The following is a 22,348-nucleotide window of genomic DNA, read 5'->3' on the forward strand; positions in this document are numbered from 1 at the left end:
AAATTGGAATGTAAACTATTTGCTGAAGATAAGGAAATCTAAAATATTTTTGAAGAATTCAAAAGCTCAGAATCGGGGGAGAGAAAAAAGGCATGTTCCTTATATTGTCTTTTTGAATGAACTACAAGGATTGTGGCCCCTGTGGAATTACTGAGGCAGTTTCCCCTGTTGTTCACTGTGGCCCAGAGTCTCGCCCTTTACTTCATCGGCCCAGGAACTTGAACTTTATATGTATGTCCTGTTGTGAGCTGACTTGTGTCTCCACATTCATATGTTGAAGCCATCACCCCTGGGACCTTACAATGTGACTGTATTTGGAGATAGTACCTTTAGAGATGTGATTAAGTTAAAGTGAAGCTCTTGGGTTGGGGCCTAATCCAATCTGACTGATGTCCTTATGAAGAAGAGGAAATTTGGACACCAGAGGAAAGACCAGGCAAGGACACAGCAGGAAGGCAACTCTCCGCAGCCAAGGGAGAGGCCTCAGAAGAAACAAAGCTTCGGATGCCCTGATTCTGGACTGGTCGCCCCCCAACTGTGAGAAAACAAGTTCTGTCGGTTGGGCCATCCAGTCTGTGGTATTCTGTTATGGCAGCCCAAGCAACTAATACATGCCCCGAGGTCACAGCTCTGGGGAAGTTAGACTGACCAGCTCACAGGATTGAAATGACAGCTGAGTGTCCACTTACATTGGGAAGCGTAACTGAGAAGGAGGGCGCTCTTCAAGTCGCTAGTTGGCACATTCCTTCCTTCTAGGAAAATCAGTGTGAAAGCAAACTTGTCACCAGAATGTATCTTTATTTTGGAGAAACCAGAAGTCACCTGTCCTCTGGTGAGGGTACCCCCTTCCTGGTATTGTGCTGGACACACTGCTATAATCTTAATGTTCACTCTGTTTTTTCCTGGTGGCCTATTGATTGAGCTCTCGCCTCTGCTAATGTGCTGTGCAGGCCTGGCCCACAGCCCTCTGTAACTTCTTTCTAAACCATTTGCTTTGCTATTCTGGCTAGTGTATTGGACCAGTGTGGCTCCTGACTCATGGGCAGCCAGTGATAATAATACTTATAATTTGAGCGTTTGCCATGTGCCAGGAACCATATCTATATATAAAAAAGCCTAAGCGACCAAACAACGAAACAACCAGTTGACCAGTGGCTGCAACGTGCACTGACCACCAGGGAACAGATGCTCAATTCACAGGATCGGGCTCCCTCCTGTCTGGATCGGGCCTACAGGAATTGGGATTGGGCCTGCGGGGATCGGGCCAAAACTGGCTATCAGGCATCCCCGAGGGGTCCCAGATTTCGAGAGGGCACAGGCCAGGCCGAGGGACCCCACCGGTACACAAATCTGTGCACCAGGCCTCTAGTTTAATATATAAATGTCACTTAATATTGTTCATGTTTAAAACAATGAATACAAATGTAAGAATTCTGATATGTATGCTCTTTATAAATTTACTAGAGGCCCGGTGCACAAAAATTTGTGCACTCGGGGGGGGGGGGGAGAGGGGGACCCTCAGCGTGGCCTGTGCCCTCTTGCAGTCTGGGACCCCTCGGGAGATAACGACCTGCTGGCTTAGGCCTGCTCCTGGGTGGCAGAGGGCAGGCCCAATCCCTAGGTGCAGCCCCTGGTGGGCTCAGAGCAGGGCTGATTGGGGAGTTGGGGCACCGCCCCTGTCATGCACAGAGCAGGGCGGATCGGGAGGTTGTGATGCCACCCTCAGTCACGCTCAGGGTAGGGCCGATTGGAGGGTTGGGGCACCGCCCCCTGTCACACTCAAGGCAGGGTCGATGGGGAGGTTGCGGCGCCACCCCCTGTCACACACAGAGCAGGGCCAATCAGGGGGTTGGGGCGCTGCCCCCTGTCACGCACAGAGCAGGGCCCATCAGGGGTTTGGGGCTCCGTACCCTGTCACGCACAGAGCAGGGTCGATCAGGGGGTTGGGGCGCTGCCCCCTGTCACGCACAAGGCAGGGCCGATCAGGGGGTTGAGGAGCTCCCCCCTGTCACTCACAGAGTAGGGCCGATAGGGGAGTTGGGGCACCGCCCCCTGTCACACACAAAGCAGGGCGGATCAGGGGGTTGGGGCACCACACCCTGTCACACTCAGGGCAGGGCCGATGGGGAGGTTATGGCTCTACCCCGTCACACACAGAGCAAGGCCCGTGGGGTGGGGCGGGGGGGGGGTTGGGGCGCCGCACCCTGTCACATACAGAGCTGCAGGGCGATCAGGGGGTTGGGGAGCGCCCCACTATCAGGCACAGAGAAGGGCTGATCAGGAGGTTGGGGTGCCTTCCCCTGTCATGAACAGAGCAGGGCGGATAGGGAGGTTGTGGCCCCGCCCCCTGTCACACACACAGCCGCAGGGCAATCAGGGGGTTTGGGCGCTGCCCCATGTCACACTGATCCCAGTGCCAGGAGGCCTCGCGGCTCCGCTGATCCTGGTGCTGGGAGGCATATTACCCTTTTACTATATAGAATAGAGGCCTGGTGCACGGGTGGGGGCCGGCTGGTTTGACCTGAAGGGTGTCCTGGATCAGGGTGGGGGTCCCCACTGCGGTGCCTGGCCAGTCTGGGTGAGGGACTGAGGGCTATTTTCAGGCTGGTGAGTGACTGAAGCTCCCAACCACTCCTTTTTTTCTTTCTTTTTCTTTTTTTATTCTGGGCCAGCTTTAGCTCTGAGGCTTGGCTTCAGCTCTTAGGCCTCTGCTGCTGAAAGCAGGTATCTGGTTTGTTTGGGTTCTATAATCGAAACACTGTTTCAACTCCAGCTCTGAGATCCCGGCTGGTTGAAAGCAGGTTTCTGGGGTTTTGTTTAGCTTCTATATTTGTAACAATGTTTCAAACTGCAAGCTCAGAGGCCGGCAGCGGCAGGCTGGGAACGTTGGAGTCCTTCGTCACTGAAGCAAGCAAGCCTCATGTTCGCTTGAAGCTGCCTGGCTGCCGGCCGCCATCTTGGCTGACAGTTAATTTGCATATCGCCCTGATTAGCCAATTGGAATGGTAGCGGATGTATGGCTAATTACCATGTTTCTCTTTTATTAGATAGGATCATATACTAGAGCCCTGGTGCATGAATTCGTGCATGGGAGGGGTGCCTTGGCCTGGTCAGCAATAGAGGCCTATCATGGGGATGGTTGGCCAGGGGGAGGAACCCCAGGAGTTTGGCCAGCTGGCTCCCTGATCGGGGCCTATCAGGGCTGGCCAGCAGGGCGAGGGGCCGGGGGAGGCCAGCCAGGCCTGAGAGGGGGAGGGGTCACAGGAGGTTGGCTGTAGGAGCGCACTGACCACCAGGGGGAAGCTCCTGTGTTGAGTGTCTGTCCCCTGGTGGTCAGTGCGTGTTATAGCAACTGGTCAACCAGTCATTCGGTCATAACAGTCGTGTAGCTTTTATTTATATAGATTTATATAGATTAGGACTTCTGGCCATGATGTTTTTCTGAAGCTTTAAAGATCCTGTGAAATTCTTTGTGTTAACATTAGTTGTTTTTCTGCCAGGTAAATAGAATAGGGCATAGCAGGATCTATTATTTATACTAAAGGATATTATATGCACTCTGCTTTTTCTTTTCTTTAAAAAAAAAACACGCATCTTGTGATCTTTCCCTATAAGTCCCCAGAGATCTAGCTCATTATATATATAATGTTTTTATTGATTTTTAGAGAGAGAGGAAGGGAAAGGGAGAGAGAAACATTGATTCGTTGCCTCCCATATGCGCCCTCACAAGGGATTGAGTCCACAACCGGAGCATGTGCCCTGACTGGGAATCAAACCAGCGACCTTGTGGTGCATGGGACGACACTTGACCAACTGAACCACACCGGCCAGGGCAACCTCATTCTTTTTAATGACTGTGTGGTATTCATTTTTATGGACTAGCCACATGTAATTCCATGGTATGCAATACCAGCCCAACATTGATGGGCTATTTAGGTTCCTTTCCTCTCTCATTTCTTCCCTCCTTCTCTTCTTATCACACAAGGCTGAAGTGAATACTCTTATATATACATCTTTGACCATTGGAAAGAACATATTTGTAGCATAAATTTCAAGAAGAATTGCTTGGTCAAATGGTAGGGGAATTTTATATTTTATTAGATATTGCCAAATTTTCCTGCAAATAAATTGTACCACTAACAGCATATGAGGATGCCTATTTTTTCCTTATCATCAGAAAAGCTGATTCTGATTATTAATTTTCAGGGTCATTCTTTTACCTTCTCTTTAATTGTTCATTTTGCTTCAGGCTGCATGCTAAGTCCTCACCCAAATCCTTTGAGAAGTTTTCACTCACTTCTTTGATGTCAGCTACCACCTGTGGCCTGACAGTTGCAAATCTAAAGCTCTACTCTCACCCCAGTTACATATTTCAGGTTGTCTGCTCGGCATTTCCATCTGTTCCTCATACTTTAAAAAATTAACACACAGAAAACCAAAGATTAGCTCCTCTCTATATCTCTCTCCCAACCCCACCGTTTGTTCCCACCCTTGATTCATGGTGACCATCCATCCAAACTCAGACCTTGGAGAGTCTGTGGTAGGAGGTTAAATTCCTGGACCTCATGGACTTTGGAGCAAGACTAACTGGATATGAACTCTGCCACTTATCTGCTGTGTGACCTTGGGAAATTTCTTAATCTTTGTGTGCATCACTATCCCCATTTGAGAATGGAAAGAATAATACTTAATACTTCATAGGGCTGTGGTGAGGAATTAATGAATTGGTATATGCCATGTGCTTAGCACAGTGCCTGTTATATGATAAATCCTATGTAAGGGCTATTTATGTATTTTAACTCCTCACATCTATGTAATTACCAAGTCCTATAGATTTTAACTCTGTAATCAAACTTTTTTCTCCAGTCCCACTGATGCTGCCCTAGGTCAAGCCTCTAGTACATTTTACCAGGATGATTATAATGGCCTAGTCTCCTTGCTTCTTATCGTTTCCCTCCATAGCAAATGTTGTATCTCTAAAACTCAGCACTGATTTTTTTTTTTAACTTCCTGCTGAACTTCAATTCTTTCACCTGCCCAGCACTCCAGTTCCACTTTTTCCAGGAAATACTTTTCCCAACCACGTGGTTCCAATGGGGTTCCATTTCTCTCCTGCTCTACCAGTCCTGGTTATAGTTGTTTAGACTAGGTAGGCATGAAACACAGCTGTCCCAGTGAGAACCCTTCCCTGGGATCTTTCCAGCTATAACTGTGGAAAGATAGCCAGTCTCCCTTTCATATTGAAACTGGGAAGGCAAGAAAGTTTGGGAATTATAGGCAATTAAGTTTCTTGCCCTGTGGAGAAAGATGACAGAGAGCTGAAGAGAAGAGAGATGGAGAGGTAGTTTCTTGGCATTGAACTCCTGCTTCCAGCTTACTCATAGTCCACCTGTACACCAATCTTCCTCATGTGACATGGTCTTCTAGTAAATTACCCCTTTTCTGATATTTTATTGAATTTATGGGGTGACATTGATTTATAATATCATACAGGTTTCAAGTTCCCCTTTTCTACTTTTTAAAATCTGGGTTTCTGACTCTTGCAACATTTACTAGGGACATAGGACTTCATTGATTTCCATCTTAAAAACCATAATAAACTTTTATAATCACATCACACATTCAAGGAATAAAAAATAAAGGTCTTGGTAGAATTGTAGATGTACATGTGAAAAGGAGAAAAGCAGTCCCTGACAGCTAGGAACTGCCTGGCACTCGCTGCTTGTCCTCCTGTTCTCCTGTTGAACATAAACAACCTCATAAAACAGCAACATCAACAAGGCCGCTCTGTGACTGTGCTGGGAGTGAGACATAATCTTGCCTAAGTATGGATAAAACAAGGTCAGTCTACAAAGCACAAGAATACTAAGCCTCCCCCTTTTTTGACTAATATGAATTACTGCTACTTTTTTTACCAATACATTCCTTTTGCCCTATCAATAAGATTTACTAAGATACCTAATCATGGAATTGCCCCCACTTCCTGACAGTTATCTATCCAGAGCAAAGCCCTACTTCCTTGCGCATAACCCAAACCGCCCACTACAAGCCCAAATCCTGTAAGTCCATGGTGTGTGTTCTCTCTGTCTGCAATGAGCAGGAACCCAAATTGTTCAACTATACTTGTGTTCCCGGTGGCCTTTGGCTGGAGGGCATTGATACATGGAGCATTTAAACAGTTTTGCTTGAAGAGTTTTCCATTAGATTTGGACTAAAGTTACTTAAGTATATTCTGGACAATTTTCTGGGAGCTCCCAGTATGTAATCTTCTTTAATAATAAAAGCATAATATGCAAATCGACTGAACTGCTGAACAGTGGAACGACCATCCGGATGACTTTCCAGATGAAGCCGGGGCAGTAAGGGCCGAGGCAGTGGGGGCTGCAAAGGCCTACTCTTGCATGAATTTCATTACAGTTATAACTAGAGGCCCAATGCATGAAATTCATGCAAGGGGCTCGCCCCCACCGCTACGTAGGCTGCCTCTGCCTTGGCTCCCGCTGCCATGGCTTTGTCCGGAAGGTCGTCTGGTTTAATTAGCATATTATGCTTTTATTATTATAGATGATGGATAAAACACACAGTAGGCTTTGATTTTCAATCACATGTTATAGAAAAATCATGAAAGACAAAGTGCAAGTATTTCATGAAAGACATTTGTACTGCAATCTCAGTACTTTGCTCCCCAAACCAGAAAATAATGTGTTTCTGATACATTGAGCACAGGCTGTCTTCTGGAAATGTAAAAGCTGTAGTACCAACGTATTTTGATTAAAACCTGAAGGTGGCAGTAAATTCCTACAAGACTTAGATGCTTAGTTTAGAATTTGTATTTTTCCTTCTGTTTATTCAAAATCATATAGTGAGACTGCAGTTACATTTAATTGTAATGTGTACTAATTAAGAGATGCTTAGGAAGAAGACAAAATTCTAAACAAGGATTATATTGTTATTACTATTTGCTGACTGCAATGTAAAAGGCTTAGGAACATTCAACATACATGCTTTAGCGTTAATATAGAAAGAAAGTATGTAATTAAATAAAAAGAAATTTTTAATACAAGTCAAAGTGCTCTAAAGCATTAAATGGACAGTTTATATTTGTCTATTAAATTTATAACCCTGTTGTAGGCTTTTGTCCCTCACTTCCCCAATTTTATCCTCAAAATTTTATTTTACTTTTATCCTCAACATTTTAAAAACATTCTTGTATAGTTATGTTTTTACCCAATTATCTGCTTATAATCAATAGAATCTCTACATTATTAATCAGGAATATCCTAAGTGATAAATATAATACAAATAGCAAATTAATAAATACTAATTCATATTGGAAAGTGAATTAGTCTGTTGATCTTTTATATGAAGATCTAGAAGTAGATTATTTCATAGTTCCTTCTATAAGGAGCTAAACATTGTTACTGGTACATTGAATTATACCAAAAAGTAAACTGAGGTATAGTGACCTCAGTATATAGGCACAAGATTATTAGAGCTTTGAAAATTAGAAAGTATATAATTTTTATAATCTTTCTAGATACAGTTAAGATAAACAGGTACTGCCTGGCCAGCGTGGCTCAGTGGTTGAGTGTCGACCTATGAACAAGGAGATCACGGTTCTATTCCTGGTCAGGGCACAAGCCCAGGTTGTGAGCTCAATCTCCAGTGTTGGGTGTGCAGGAGGCAGCCAATCAATCATTCTCTCTTATCATTGATGTATCTTTCCCTCTCTGAAATCAATAAAAATATATTTAAAAAAAATAAACAGGTACTGTATGTGTAAATACACTAAGTTAATTTTGTTGAGCTAAATAAATGATGCTGGTATTTTAAATATCTTCCTATGACGATGCTGAATAATTATCAGTTTAGAAATTAAGATAGCTGATATGAATTTTTAAGATGTTATTTATCCCTCCACTTAATTTCATTTAACTCAATTTTTAAGGTTGTATTATAGTAATAAACTATTAATCACAATAAATGCAAATTTAATGTTCATAATTCCATAAATTTAATTTTTATTCTTTTTTTATGGCCATTTTTCTTAGTTAGAAATTATACATAGAGACGGAAAGGAGATAGTCATGGGTTTGTTTGATTTTGACCAAGGAATAATGTAAAATTAGAAGCATAGACATATGACATGTTTATTCCAAAAATATTGATACCATTTCATAATAAAATATTTCTAAAAATGTTATTTTTAATATAAAAATATTCTCAATAATTTTAAATGATGAATCCATTTTGTTTTTAAATAGAGTTTAGATTTGTTTGTAATAGTTGAAAACTTTTTTTGTTTTGTTAATCCTCATCTGATTATATATATTTTTTTGGTTTTGCAAAAATGAGACTTTTAATAACACTCTCGAGAGCGGGTGCCATTGTACAGGATCACAGGTGGGGCAAGGAACATAGCCTATTTATTTAGACCCTCCTCCAGTTCCTCATTGGCTAAGGACTATTTGGTCACCTATTTCCTAATAGGTCACTTAGGTCTTGCTGTCTCTCATTGGGTGATTTAAAAAAATGGGCTAGGGCCTTCTCCAGTTGCCTCCCCTCCCTTTATAGGAGAACCTTCCTAGGACCTGTGCAATCAGCCATGTGTACAGCTCTCATCCTCTCTCCCCACCCCCACATCCTGTTTGCTGTAGGGAAATTCAGCAGCCCCCTGGCCACAGGCTGTTTCTTTTCTGTGAAGATAAATCAGACAAATTCCCCCCTCTTTGTCTTACACTGATTCTATCTTCATTAGCTGTTCTAAAGCCTGTTGGTTTTCATCCACCAGAAACTCGTAGCTAGTGAGATTTCTGTCTGTGTGTCTGTAATGTAATTTTGGCTTTCTATTTCTTGGGGACTTTAGTTTGCTCTTCCCTGGTTTATGAATATAGGGACAAAGATTATATGGGGAAGTGGGGATTACAGGCTTGGGGAAGTAAACTATACAGGCTGGATTGGGACTCCATTGTTTGGGCTACAAGGTTAATGTTTCCATGATAATGGGCAGTTCTTGAATGGGAAGGAGCCACATTCCAAGGTTGACTCCCAGGTCTGGGAGGGTCGGCTTACGACTCCCAGCCTGGTTGATATGTCCTTTCTTTTAACAGAAAGGGCAATCATGGTTAGCAGCATAATTAATATTTCCCATAACCATAACTAGTCCCCAATGTTCTATTTTTCTCCATAACCCTGGGAGGAACAGTGAAGTGGGGGCACTCCTATTTTTATAAAGGAAAATAAAATAGCATTTTCACATTAAAGCCACAGAAGGCTGGTGAGTTATCCCGAGGATAATTTTTCCATTGATTTTTAGAGAGAGTTGAAGGGAGGGGGACGGGAGGGAAAAGGAAGGAAAGAGAGACAGAATGATATCGATGTGAGACACATTGATTGGTTGTCTCTTGCTTGCACACTGATGGGGCTGGGAATGAACCTGCAACACAGGTACATGCCCTTGACTGGAATGGAACCTGTGACCGTTCAGTGCTTGGGCCAATGCTCAAACCGTTGAGCCACACTGCCAAGGCTAGTTGAAAACTTTTTTAAAAGTCTTGTAACTGCAGATTCTGTATAATTTAGTGCTATTTTAACTTATGATAGTTGAATTCCTTTTTTCAGTTGGAAAAAGTAATAGTAAATATAAATAGAATTCCCTTATGTGTCATCACCAGCTTAAAACTTGTCTATCAATGCAGTCTGCATTATTTTGTATTGACTAGTGGTGGTTAATAATGGCTGCCAGCAGAGGGCGCTTCGAGGTTTATATATTAAAATTCCAAACATTGGTGGCCAAGAGTCCAGACTGGATTGTCTTCAAACTGTTTTCCTGAGTAAAGGCATTTCTAACATTTCTTTATTTCCTATGATTTCTTGTCTCATTTTACAAACTTCCAAACTGTGGCAAGGGATAAGAAGACCATCTAAAAAAAACAACAGTTTCCAGCTGACAACACAAAACAGGTGTGTAAGAGTTGCTCCTCTATGACCAAATCTGAGGGAGGCGGGAAACGTCCTGGATTTTTCCTCCCAGCCCCTTTCAAATTCCAGCACCACTGTCAGCAGTTCTCCCCTAGAGATGTGTATAAAACCCAGAGAGAAAAGCATGGAGTTTATCAGGGATGTAAAGGACAGCATAGGAAACAAACGCAATAATATTGAAATAACTATGTATGTTATCAGAGGGGTATTAGACTTACCGCGGTGATCACTTCATAAGTTGTTACACCTGAAACTAGTATAATATTGTATGTCAACTGTAGTTGAAAATTTAAAAAATAAAAAGAACATGCAGTTTAAAAACACTCCAATTTTTTTTTTTGTTTCTGTTTTCTTTTTTTTTTTCTTTTTTTTTATTGCTTAAAGTATTACAAAGGGTATTACATATGTATCCATTTTATCCCCCCGCCCTAGACAGTCCCCTAGCCTCCCCTATCACCCAGTGTCTTATGTCCATTGGTTATGCTTATATGCATGCATACAAGTCCTTTAGTTGATCTCTTACCCCACTACCTCCTGCCCCCCAACCCTCCCCGGCCTTCCCGCTTCAGTTTGACAATCTGTTTGAGGCAGCTCTGCCTCTGTATCTATTATTGTTCAAAAGTTTATGATGGTCTCTATTGTCCATGAATGAGTGAGATCATGTGGTATTTTTCCTTTATTGACTGGCTTATTTCACTTAGCATAATGCTCTCCAGTTCCATCCATGCCGTTGCAAATGGTAAGAGTTCCTTCCTTTTTACAGCAGCATAGTATTCCATCGTGTAGATGTACCACAGTTTTCTAATCCATTCATCTACTGATGGGCACTTAGGCTGTTTCCAAATCTTAGCTATGGTGAATTGTGCTGCTATGAACATAGGGGTGCATATATCCTTTCTGATTGGTGAAAAACACTCCAATTTAGTCATAAGGAAGTAAACACCAAATGGGAAAGAGGAAGCCCAAGCAGGGACCGGTGCCAAGGTCGCCTCTAGATGACTGAGGACAGTGATTTTCATAGTTTTTGACAGGAACACGTCTTAATACATACGCGTGTATGCACAACACAAATACCACATGCATACACGTCTTCAACAAAATATCTTGAAACAGCATTTATCTTCATAATGTAAGAAAGAGGTATATATAATTTTTAAATACTTAAATATAGAAACTAAATTCTAACAGGGATTTTTAAGAAACATGACAAACTTGATTTGGAAATGTATATGGAAGAACAAAAGGCCAAAATTAGCCAAAACACTTCCAAAGACAAATAAGGTAAGGAGGTACCTCCTTACCAGATATTCAAATTTTAATAAAGATTTAGTAATTAAAATAGTGAGGTATTCCTATGATTTCACTCATATGTAGAATCTAAACAGCAAAATAAGTGAACAAACAAAACAGAAACAGACTCAGACAGAACAGCTGATGATTGCCAGAGGGGAGGGGTTTGAAGAGCTGGGTGAAAAAGTGAAGGGATTAAGAATCACAAATTGGTAGTTACAAAATAGTTATAGGGATGGAAACTACAAAATAGTCATAGGGAATATAGTCAACAATACTGTATTGGGGGGAACATTTTGTAAAATATGTAATTGTCTAATCACTATACTGTACACCTGAAACTAATACAAAATAATATTAAATGTAAACTATAATTGAGAAGTAAAATTCAAAAAAGTAAACAGTGAGATACTGGCATAGGAATAGATGAGCTTCATGGAACAGAATAGAGAACTCAGAAGCACACTCATCATACTTGTGTGATGCTTGATATATGACAGGGAGGACCGTAGGTCACTGAGGAAAGAGTGGACTTTTCAATAGTGATTTTGGAAAAATAGTTACCCATATGGGGAAATATGGAAATTGGACTTCTACCTTTATATAAATATGAGTTTCAGTTGGAGAATTTTGGAGAGATGATGATGACAAGAAAAAGTGGATGTATAATTAAAATGATGTATAATTCTAGCTGCTGTTGTTCCAGAACATGGGAGGTTTGCAGATCAGCTCTCCTGTTTGAGACTTGCCAGAGACGCAGTGTCCTTGTCTACCACAGCACCTCCAGCACCACAGGATTTGCTGGATGGTGGCCATATGGCAGGGCTGCTTGTAGCACAGCCTAAATCTGCTTTTGCTCCTCTGGATGACTTCCAAAACTGGCAGTGTTTGGAGTTATCTGACCTATGGCTTGGATTCCCAAACATGCACATTGTCTTAAAAATCTGAAAAGAGCTGCTATCCACTGTGCCTCTTTCTTAGTGGTGTGAGGTGCATAGTGTGATAAACCGTTCTTTACTTTGGATGGTACGTCTCAGCATGCCCAGGCCCCCAGTCTCACTCAGTTTGATGCTTCACTAATGGGGCAGGTCCTGGAATCATTGCAGGGTCTTTTACTTTTTGATGCACATGTCTCTTATTAGAGCATTTAGAGTACTTGCCCCTCTCCATCATCTTTCCAACACCCCAACTTTATTAACAAGATGCCATCAATATAATGGATCTGCACAATGTTCTGTGGAATGTCCAGATAGTAAAAGTCTTTTTGGCCTTGCTGGAGTCGCTCAGTTGAGTGTCATCCTGTGCACCAAAAGGTTGCAGGTTTGGTCCTCAGGCAGGGCATGTACGAAAGGTAACCAATCGATGTTTCTCTCTCTCTCTCTCTTTCTCTCTCTCTCTCTCTCTCTCTCTCTCTCTCTCCCTTCCTCCTTCCCTCCCTCTCTCTCTTCCTCTCTCTAAGCATGTCCTCAGGTGAGGAGTAAAAAAAAAATGTCTTTTTACAAAGAGCAGGAGAATTAATATAGCCCTGGGTCAAGACCATGAATGTGTATTGATGGTGCAAATAAATGTGAATTAATTCTGATTCTTTTTCCTGGTAAGGATTAAAAATTTTGCATTTTCTAGATTAATGACTGCATACCATATGCCAGAATTTGTCAATCTGTTACATAAACAGCACATTAAAATCATAGCACAGCAACCCTGGCTAGGTGGCTCAGTGGTTGGAACATCATCCCATACACCAAAAGGTTGTGGGTTCAGTTTCTGGTCAGGGAACATGCCTAGGTTGGGGGTTCAATCCCCAGTCGGGGTGTGTATTGGAGGCTGTCGATAGATGTTTCTCTCTCTCCCTTCATCTCTCTAGAATCAATAAACAAACATATCCTTGAGTGAGGATAAAAAATAAAGTCAAAATCAAAGCACAGAAGCTATGATTGAGACGATCACTTTATTAAGTTAGTAGCAGCCCACAGTTCTGCCATTTTATAGACTGGACCAGTATATCTTTTACCTTTACAAAAATGATTATTTTATTTATTTATTATTTTATATATATATTGCTTTTAGAGAGGAAGGGAGAGGGAGAGATAGAAACAACAATGATGAGATAATCATTGATCCGCTGCCTCCTGCACACCCCCTTGGGGATCGAGCCTGCAACCTGAGCATGTGCCCCTGACCAGAATCGAACCTGGTACCCTTCAGTCTGCAGGCCTACATTCTATCCACTGAGCCAAACCAGCTAGGGCAGAAGAGACTTTTATGAAGAATTGGCTCATGCGATTATGGAAGCTGTGAAGTCCCATGATCTACCATCTGCGAACTAAAGACCCAGGAAAGCCAGTCATGTAGTTCTAGTCCAAGTCTAAAGGCCTGAGAACCTGGGGAGCAGATTCTCAAGGGCAGGAGAAGACCCATGTCACAGCTCCCAGTTCCAACATGTAGGCAAGAAGTAAAAAGATGCAAATTTCTCCTTCCTTTGTCTCTTTGTCCTATTTAGGCTCTCAAAAGATTAGATGAGGACCACTCACCATTGGCCTACTTTTTTGAGTTCACTGAATCAAATGTTGATCTCACCTGGAAACATCCTCACAGACACCTCCAAATAATGTTTAATCTGGGCACCCCTTACTCCCAAAGAGGGACTTGGCACATACAATTAATCATCACAGGCAAATATCAATCTTTTCTTTCCTTCTTTGACAATATTTCAATTGTTTCTGAGTGACCTTTTATTTTTTTATGGATCTTTTTTTAAAACACTTTATTTTCTTGTTTAAAGTATTACACATAGTAGCACATATGACTCCTTTTCTTCCCCATTGAACTTCTCCCGGTCTGAGTGACTTTTTAAACCTTTACATTTTTAAGCTTTTATTTTTAGAAATATATTATTAGAAATTGATATCTGTTAGTTTATTTGGGTTTTGCACATTTGTCCAAACCATATTTTAAAAAAATATTACTAGGTCTTGCACATAATTTTTTAAAAAGTTAAGTAGTTCAAAAAAGTCTAAGATTGCTTATTTATTACTGTATATGCTGTACTTAATATGATTACTCTTTATATCTCCAGATCCAGCACTTGAACTTCAACACATCTTTACAATTTTTTACTTTATCCATTTTCTCTTCTAATAGTAAAACCATATAACCCTAGCTAGTTGGCTTGATTGGATTGAGTGTGGTTCTGTACACTGAAGGGTGATGGGTTTGATTTCCAGTCAAGGCACATGCCCAGGTTGTGATCCCTGGTCAGGTGTGTGCAGGAGGCAACCAATCGATGTTTCTTTCTCACATCAAAGTGTTTCTCTCTCTAAAAAAAATCAATAGGTTATGCCCAGATTTCAAGATTCCCAAGAGCCCACCAGGGAGCCAGCGAGTCCGATGAAAAAGCAAAGAGTCCTTCATTTCGAACTAGTTCAGCTCCCCGACCACACTCACCGATGCAATGGCAAGCCCAGTGGCAGAGAGAGCAAAGCCTGGTGGGACTGTGGGTTTTATAGGGGGTGGAGTGAGGGCAGGAAGAGGGGACTGTGGGTCCCGCAGATTGGCCAGGCGCGAGTTGGTGTCTCATTACACAGGATGTGGTCATAGTGATGGCGTGCACTTCCCTTGATTATCATTGGTTAGTCCAGAGAAATCCTGGGTGTGGCTAGCAGAGGCTTCTTCTGAGAAGAAGCCCCGCCGAGCACATGGCTCTGCCCAAAAATGGAGGGCCCAGGGTAAGATGGAGGGAATAGTCCTCGCCCTTTCAAATAAAATAAAAAAGTTAATAGTAAAACCATCTATTTTAAGAAAAATTTGTACCAGTTCTATTATAGTGTTTTAATTGTCCTACTAGAAAAATGTCACATTTTCTAACATCTTTTCTAAAAAGAACACTGAAAGTTTGTAACAAAACTAATTTGAAAGTCTTAAAAATCATAGCACTTTTGCTAATGGAGGCATGCTTTCATAGTACTCTTCATAACTATGAATTATCTACACTAATAAAAGAGAAAAATGGTAATTGGCATACGACGATACCCTTTTCATTGGCTAATCAGGGCTATATGCAAATTAACTGCCAACTATGATTGGCAGTTAACTGCCAACTAAGATTGGCGGTTAACTGCCAACTAAGATTGGCAGTTAACTGCCAACAAGATGGCGGTTAATTTGCATATGTAGGCACAATGCAGGGAGGCGAAAGGGAAAGCAGGAAGAAGCCCCCTGCCACTGACAGTGATCGGAAACCCAGGGGGGAGCTAAGAGCTGGGGGGCCGGGCAAAGGCGGCCCTGGGGCCGCCTTTGCCCTGCCCCCCAGCGATGATCAGAGAATCAGGCGCCTTTGCCGCCTTGGCCAGTGAAAGCACAAAGTAGGGGTGGAGCCAGCGATGGGAGCTGGGCACGGTCGGAGCTGGCAGTCCCGGGAGCTAGGAGTCCCTTGCCTGGGCCTAAAGCGGAGCCCACGATCACGGGGCCGCTGCAGCTGCGGGTCCCCGCTGCCCGAGCCGGATGCCGCAGCCAGAGACGTTAGGCCTGGCCAGGGGTGGAGCCTGCAACCGCGGGGAGCTGGGGGTCCCCTGCCCAGGCCTGACACCTCTGCTGGAGGCCTCAGGCCTGGTCAAGGGGCCGATCCGGTGATTGGTGATTGGAGGGTGATGAGGGTCAACTCCTCTGGCCGAGGCATCAGGCCTGGGCAGGGGGCTGAGCCGGGGATTGGGGGGATATGATGGTCCCCTTGCCCAGGCCTGAAGCCTGGGTCAGAGGCGTCAGGCTTGGGCGGGGGGTGGAGCAAGCGATCAGAGGGAGATGGGGGTCCCCTGCCCAGGCATGATTCCTGGGCCAGAGGCCTCAGGCCTGGGCGGGGGCCAGAGCCAGTGATCAGGGGGAGATAGGGGTCCCCTGTCCAAGCCTGACACCTCTGGCGGAGGCGTCAGGCCTGGGCAAGGGGCCGATCAGGTGATCGGAGGATGATGGGGGTCTTCGCCTCTGGCTGAGGCATCAGGCCTGGGCAAGGGGCAGAGCCAGCAATCGGAGGGGTCTGGGGGTCCCCTGCCCAGGCCTGATGCCTGGGCCAGAGGCATCAGGCCTGGGCTGGGGGCAGAACCAGTGATGGGGGGAAATGAGGGTCCCCTGCCTAGGCCTGACACCTCTGTCAGAGGCGTCAGGCCTGGGCAAGGGGCCGATCCTGCGATTGGAGGGTGATGGGGGTCAACGCCTGAGGGCTCCCAGTATGTGAGAGGGGGCAGGCTGGGCTGAGGTACACTCCCCCCCCCCCACACCCAGTGCACGAATTTCGTGCACCGGGCCCCTAGTGTTAGTATAAAATGAAACTATAAAATATTCAACATTAATTCTCCCATTAAAGTGAAAAGATTGATCATCACATTCTCTCTTCCTCCTTCCTTCTTTTTTTTCTTCTTCTTAATTGTTTTCCAACAGCTTTTCTTAATTTCATGTAAAGCCTTCAGTGCCATTCTGAGTGGTGTACAGATAGAAAAGATGTTTGAATTAGCACAGAGCCAAAATTGAACCAATACTCATGTTTCATATAGGGTGTTGGGAACCATTACCCTAACTGTGCAATGAATTATTGTAACATCAGAATTCCCTACTTTTAAAAAATATATATATTTTTATTGATTTTAGAGAGGAAGGGAGAGGGATAGAGAGATAGAAACATCAATGATGAGAGAGAATCATTGCTAGGCTGCCTCCTGCATGTCCCCTACTGGGGATCAAGCCCGCAACCCAGGCATGCGCCTTGCCAGAATTGAACCCGGGACCCTTCAGTCCCCAGGCCAACTCTCTATCTGCTGAGCCAAATCGGCTAGGGCATAATTGCCTACTTTTAATTTAAAAAGACATCCAGGCTAAACATAAGTTCTTAGACCTTCAATGTCAGTATTTTAATTTGACTTTCTCTTTGTACTCTCCAAAGGAAAACAGCATCAGTATCAAACTGCATTGTGGTCTTTTGTCCATAGTCTTTTGAATTTCAGTGTCTCCTCCCTGATTTATCTTTATTTTTTTCATAATATACATGATCTTTTGGTTGTAATTCTCTTTGATTTTCTCTGCTTTCTTTCTTTTTTTTTAATTAAATCTTTATTGTTCAGATTATTACATTTGTTCCTCTTTTTTTTTCCCCCCATAACTCCCCTCCTCCCAGTTCCCGCTCCACCCTCCGCCCTCACTCCCCACCCACTGTCCTCATCCATAGGTGCACGATGTCTCTTCCCACATCTCCCACACCCCTTTCCCCCCCAAGAATAGTCAGTCCATTCCCTTTCTATGTCCCTGATTCTATTATAATCAACAGTTCATTCTGTTCATCAGATTATTAATTCACTTGATTCTTAGATTCACTTGTTGATAGATGCATATTTGTTGTTCATAATGTGTATCTTTACCTTTTTCTTCCTCTTCCTCTTCTTAAAGGATACCTTTCAGCATTTCACATAATCCTGGTTTGGTGGTGATGAACTCCTTTAGCTTTTCCTTATCTGTGAAGCTCTTTATCTGACCTTCAATTCTGAATGATAGCTTTGCTGGGTAAAGTAATCTTGGTTGTAGGTTCTTGGTATTCATCACTTTGAATATTTCTTGCCACTCCCTTCTGGCCTGCAAAGTTTCTGTTGAGAAATCAGCTGACAGTCGTATGGGTATTCCCTTGTAGGTAACTGAGTTTCTTTCTCTTGCTGTTTTTAAGATTCTCTCTTTATCTTTTGCTCTTGGCATTTTAATTATGATGTGTCTTGGTGTGGTCCTCTTTGGATTCCTTTTGTTTGGGGTTCTCTGCGCTTCTTGGACCTGTAAGTCCATTTCTTTCACCAGGTGGGGGAAGTTTTCTGTCATTATTTCTTCAAATAGGTTTTCAATATCTTGCTCTCTCTCATCTTCTGGCACCCCTATAATTCTGATGTTGGTACGCTTGAAGCTGTCCCAGAGGCTCCTTACACTATCCTCACATTTTTGGATTCTTTTTTCATTTTGCTTTTCCGGTTGGATGTTTTTTGCTTCCTCGCATTTCAAATCATTGACTTGATTCTTGCACTCCTCTGGTCTGCTGTCGGGCATCTGTATAATATTCGTTATTTCAGTCCGTGTATGCTTAATTTCTCGTTGGTTCCCCAATATAAGATCGAGGGTCTTATTAGTTTTGGTGTAGATCTCATTAAGTTTATCGGCAGCTTCTAAACAGTTCTTGAGAGACCTTAAAAGTGTGGTTCTGAACTCTATTTCTTCCATTGACAATTTTGTCCTGTTTCTTTGTCTCCACATTTTGTTATGCTTCCTTGGTGTACCCCCTAGTGGTCTTTGTTCGAAGTCTTATAGTTAAATCTTGATTGTTGTAGCTAATTCCAGGGAGGGTTTGACCTCCAGGCCAAGTGGCTATGAGAATCAGCTGTGTCAGCAGTGAGAGAACTTCTGTCCTCTAGGGAGGTGCTAATCTAGCCTTTGCCTGAGGCTATCCGGCAAATGCCTCTGTGCAGGGCTTGGGCGGGGCGGGTCGCACAGGATCAACAGGGTGGGCCGGAGAGAGCAGTTATGGCGGCTCTCAGTCCTGTCCCCAGGGGCTCTGCCTCTCTGAGTCCCAGCACCCACTGCAAAGCTCGGAGAGAAAGCTGCACTCGCTCTGACCGAAGCCAGACAGTCCCGCTTCTCCCGTTTGAGTCTGGGTCCCTAAAGACTCGCCCGGATCTGGTGCTCAGAGACTCCCTCCCGATTGAGAACAACAACCGCGCCCTCCGCCGCCAGCCCGCTCCGCGCACTCCGCACCTCAGAATTTGACTTCACCACTGCGCCTCCTCTGAGTGTCCGTGTGCGTTTCTCTTTCCTCCTAGTTGTAGGACTTCCACTCAGCCAGCGTTCTTGTGGTTCTGGGTGATGTCCGTTCCGTGTTTTAGTTTCACTTTTTTTTTTTTTTTTTTTTTTATTTAGTTTCACTTTTGAAGTAGTTGTTCAAAGCAGCAAACTCCGGCGTTAACCTATGCCGCCATCTTGGTTCTTTTTCTCTGCTTTCTATTTAGTTCATCTTTTTCATAAGAACACCTCAATATATTAAGTTTTCCTACCCTTATCCTAGCCTTGAGATAGATTATATGACAGTCATCTAGTGACAACTACTTTTTATACAGCTCTTTGTGCCCAAAGCTACCTTTGCTTATCAGTATCTGCAAGAGAAATCAAAGAGAAAACTGTCCTTGTTCTTCTAAGGTAGTTTTAAGGCTTTCGTTGTTAGCATCAGTTTTGTTCCACCTAACTTACTTTTTCCCTTCCATTTTTCTATTTTATGTAGATGTTCACTTGCCTTGATTATCAAGACCTGGTTACCCCTACACTTATCCAGTATAACTTTGATCGCCTTATTTCTAGGTCCTTGACTTCTTGGCAGTTGATATCTCAGATTTCCTTAGCTAAATCGATCTGTTCCCCAACCTAAGGCTTACTCAAGTGAAGAGTCTGTGGGCTCCCTAATGCCTGATTCCCAGACTCTGGCTTATTTTTGATCATCCAACCAAATGACCAGCTTTTGGACCCTTGACTTATTTCTGATCTTCACCTTTCCTCACACAGTCACATGTGGCAATTTTGTGAAATGTAAACTCCTTCTTGCCACATGTGGATCTAGGATCCTATCAAATCCTCTCTAGGCCTACATCTACCTTTGGGTAATTCGACTTTCCCCATCCAATTGATAATGAAACCCTGTCAATTTTGTGTCCTAAAAATTTCTAAAGTGTATTTCCTCAGCATTACTACAGGACTACATCAGTTACAAAAATACGGAAACACAATTCAAGCTAGCTATGCAAAAAAGGGAGTTTATTCTTTCCGTTACTAGAAAAGTCGAGAGATTTTGAAGATTTGAAGTCTGAGTAGGCTTCAGAGTCAATGAGGTCCTTATATGCAAACAGTGTCATCAGGAACCTGCTGTGCAGCCTTCACTCTTGGGCAAGCAGAGTTTTTTATGGTGGGAAAGACCTCACTCCGTAGCTCCACGCTTACACAGTGCTGACAGCACGTAACGTTTAGGTAAGGAAACTGAGGCACAAGGGTGTGAAGGACACTTATTTGGCAGGATTTGAGATTTTTATCTTGTACTATTGATTAGATAAGTGAACCAATACATCATTAGAAGTTATATTACAAGAAAAAAAACACTCCTTTTATTTATTTTATTTTAGAATATATTTTATTGATTTTTTACAGAGAGGAAGGGAGAGGAATAGAGAGTTAGAAACACCGATGAGAGAGAAACATCGATCAGCTGTCTCCTGCACACTCCCTACTGGGGATGTGCCCGCAACCAAGGTACATGCCCTTGACCGGAATCGAACCTGGGACCTTTGAGTCCACAGGCCAACGTTCTATCCACTGAGCCAAACTGGTTTAGGGCAAAACACACTCCTTTTAATTAGACAGCAGGTGGGAAGAGTATGGTCAACAGTATCAAATACTGTCTAGGGGACAAGCAGGCAAAGAACTATAAAGTGTTGATTGAAGTGAACATGGAGGTCAGTGATGAATCTGACAAGGGGAATTTTGTTGAAACTCATAGCCAGAATGTGGTGGATTATGAAATGGAGAGATGAAACAATGAAGAAGAGCAGAAAGAGAGGGAGCTCATAGGAAGGGAGATGTTGGAAGACTAATGGGAAGGAGCCAGTAGAAAGATGCAGTTTGAAAATATAGGACAAAGTAAGGTACTTGTGAAGTCATAATATTGGCCACTTATTTCTCTGAAACATGAGGGAGAAAAAGAAGGTTGATATATAGGTAAGGTTTGTTTGTTGTTCTAGTGGCAGGAATTTGAGGAATCCTTCTGATGGCTTTTGTTTCTTCATGAAAATAGAAGTCTGATTCCCTCAGATTGCCTCCTGAGTGATTTGGCAGGGTTGGGAGAGGGTTTGCATGTGTGTTGTAGAATTCAGAAGTTAGAAGAATAGAGAAGATTTTATTTATGTTAGAGAAATGTGAAGAAAACGGAAGACACACGACTAGAAGAACATAATTCTGAGTTTCTTTTCAGTGCTATGAGCCCATTTGAGGTTGATAACCATTAACTATAGTAGATTCATCTCCTTGACTGTGATTTTTCTCCAGCCAACCTCAGAGGATAGTTGGAGAAAATACAGAGTGGGTTTTAGCCAGGGTTAGAAGGACAATGGAATTTAAGATGTAGTTCACTATGGATATAAGCTCGAGAAGATGGCGGCGATATAGGCAGACGCGTCCCAGGTTGTGTCCCGGAGCAAATGGAGTGAGCAGCTGAAACTAGTAACACCTACCCCGAATTGGCGAAATTGCTCAGCTGGTGAGACGGTTTGCAGCTGGGAAGGGCAGAACTCCCCTGGAAAGGTAAAAAAAAAACCCAGGGATTTGGGCAGGAAAGTTTGCCAGACCTCTGAGCCCAGAGGGTCAGAGGGAGACCACATGGCAGACAGCCACGTCCCCTGGGACAGGCACAGCCCCTGACGGGGGAAAGGAGATCTGCGGGATTCCTGGCGCTGCCAGGGGATTTGAGAACTGGGTTCTGTGACCACGGAGGACTGAGCCTAAAGGGGGCAGCCTGAAGAGCTGACCTGACCATGCAGTGCCAGTAAGAGAGGAGCTTACAGAACCTAAGCCTTCCCCGTTTCCGCGGCCGGCGTTTGTTTGTTTGTTCTCACCGAATCCTGTTCATGGGACATTTCGGATACAGACACTCACCTGTGCTGAAGAGAGGGAGAGGGTGCGGAGGAGTGGAATCTGGGGAGAGACTGAGGAGAGAAGGGGGGCCAGGAGAGGTGGCAGCGAATTGAGTGTTGAGTGCTGAGACACCCCTTAGCCCAGGACTGGGGCAGCCATTTTCTCCGGAGAGTGAGACTCCTCCCCCCAGCCCCCAGGCAAGGAGCACAGCCACACCCAGATTCCACCCTGAACAAGATCAAGGATTAAAATCATCTGATCAGTCCCTGGGAGTTAACAGGGTCTGGCCTATAGAAGGATTTTCAATGCCATATAGCCTCAGAGGCCAACCCCAGAACACTGCCACCCAGAGGCTGAGCCACAAACTGACTCTTTGCTAAACACAAAATAAGGT

This window comes from Myotis daubentonii, chromosome 1 (genome assembly GCF_963259705.1).
Source record: "Myotis daubentonii chromosome 1, mMyoDau2.1, whole genome shotgun sequence".
NCBI classification, from domain to species: Eukaryota; Metazoa; Chordata; class Mammalia; order Chiroptera; family Vespertilionidae; genus Myotis; species Myotis daubentonii.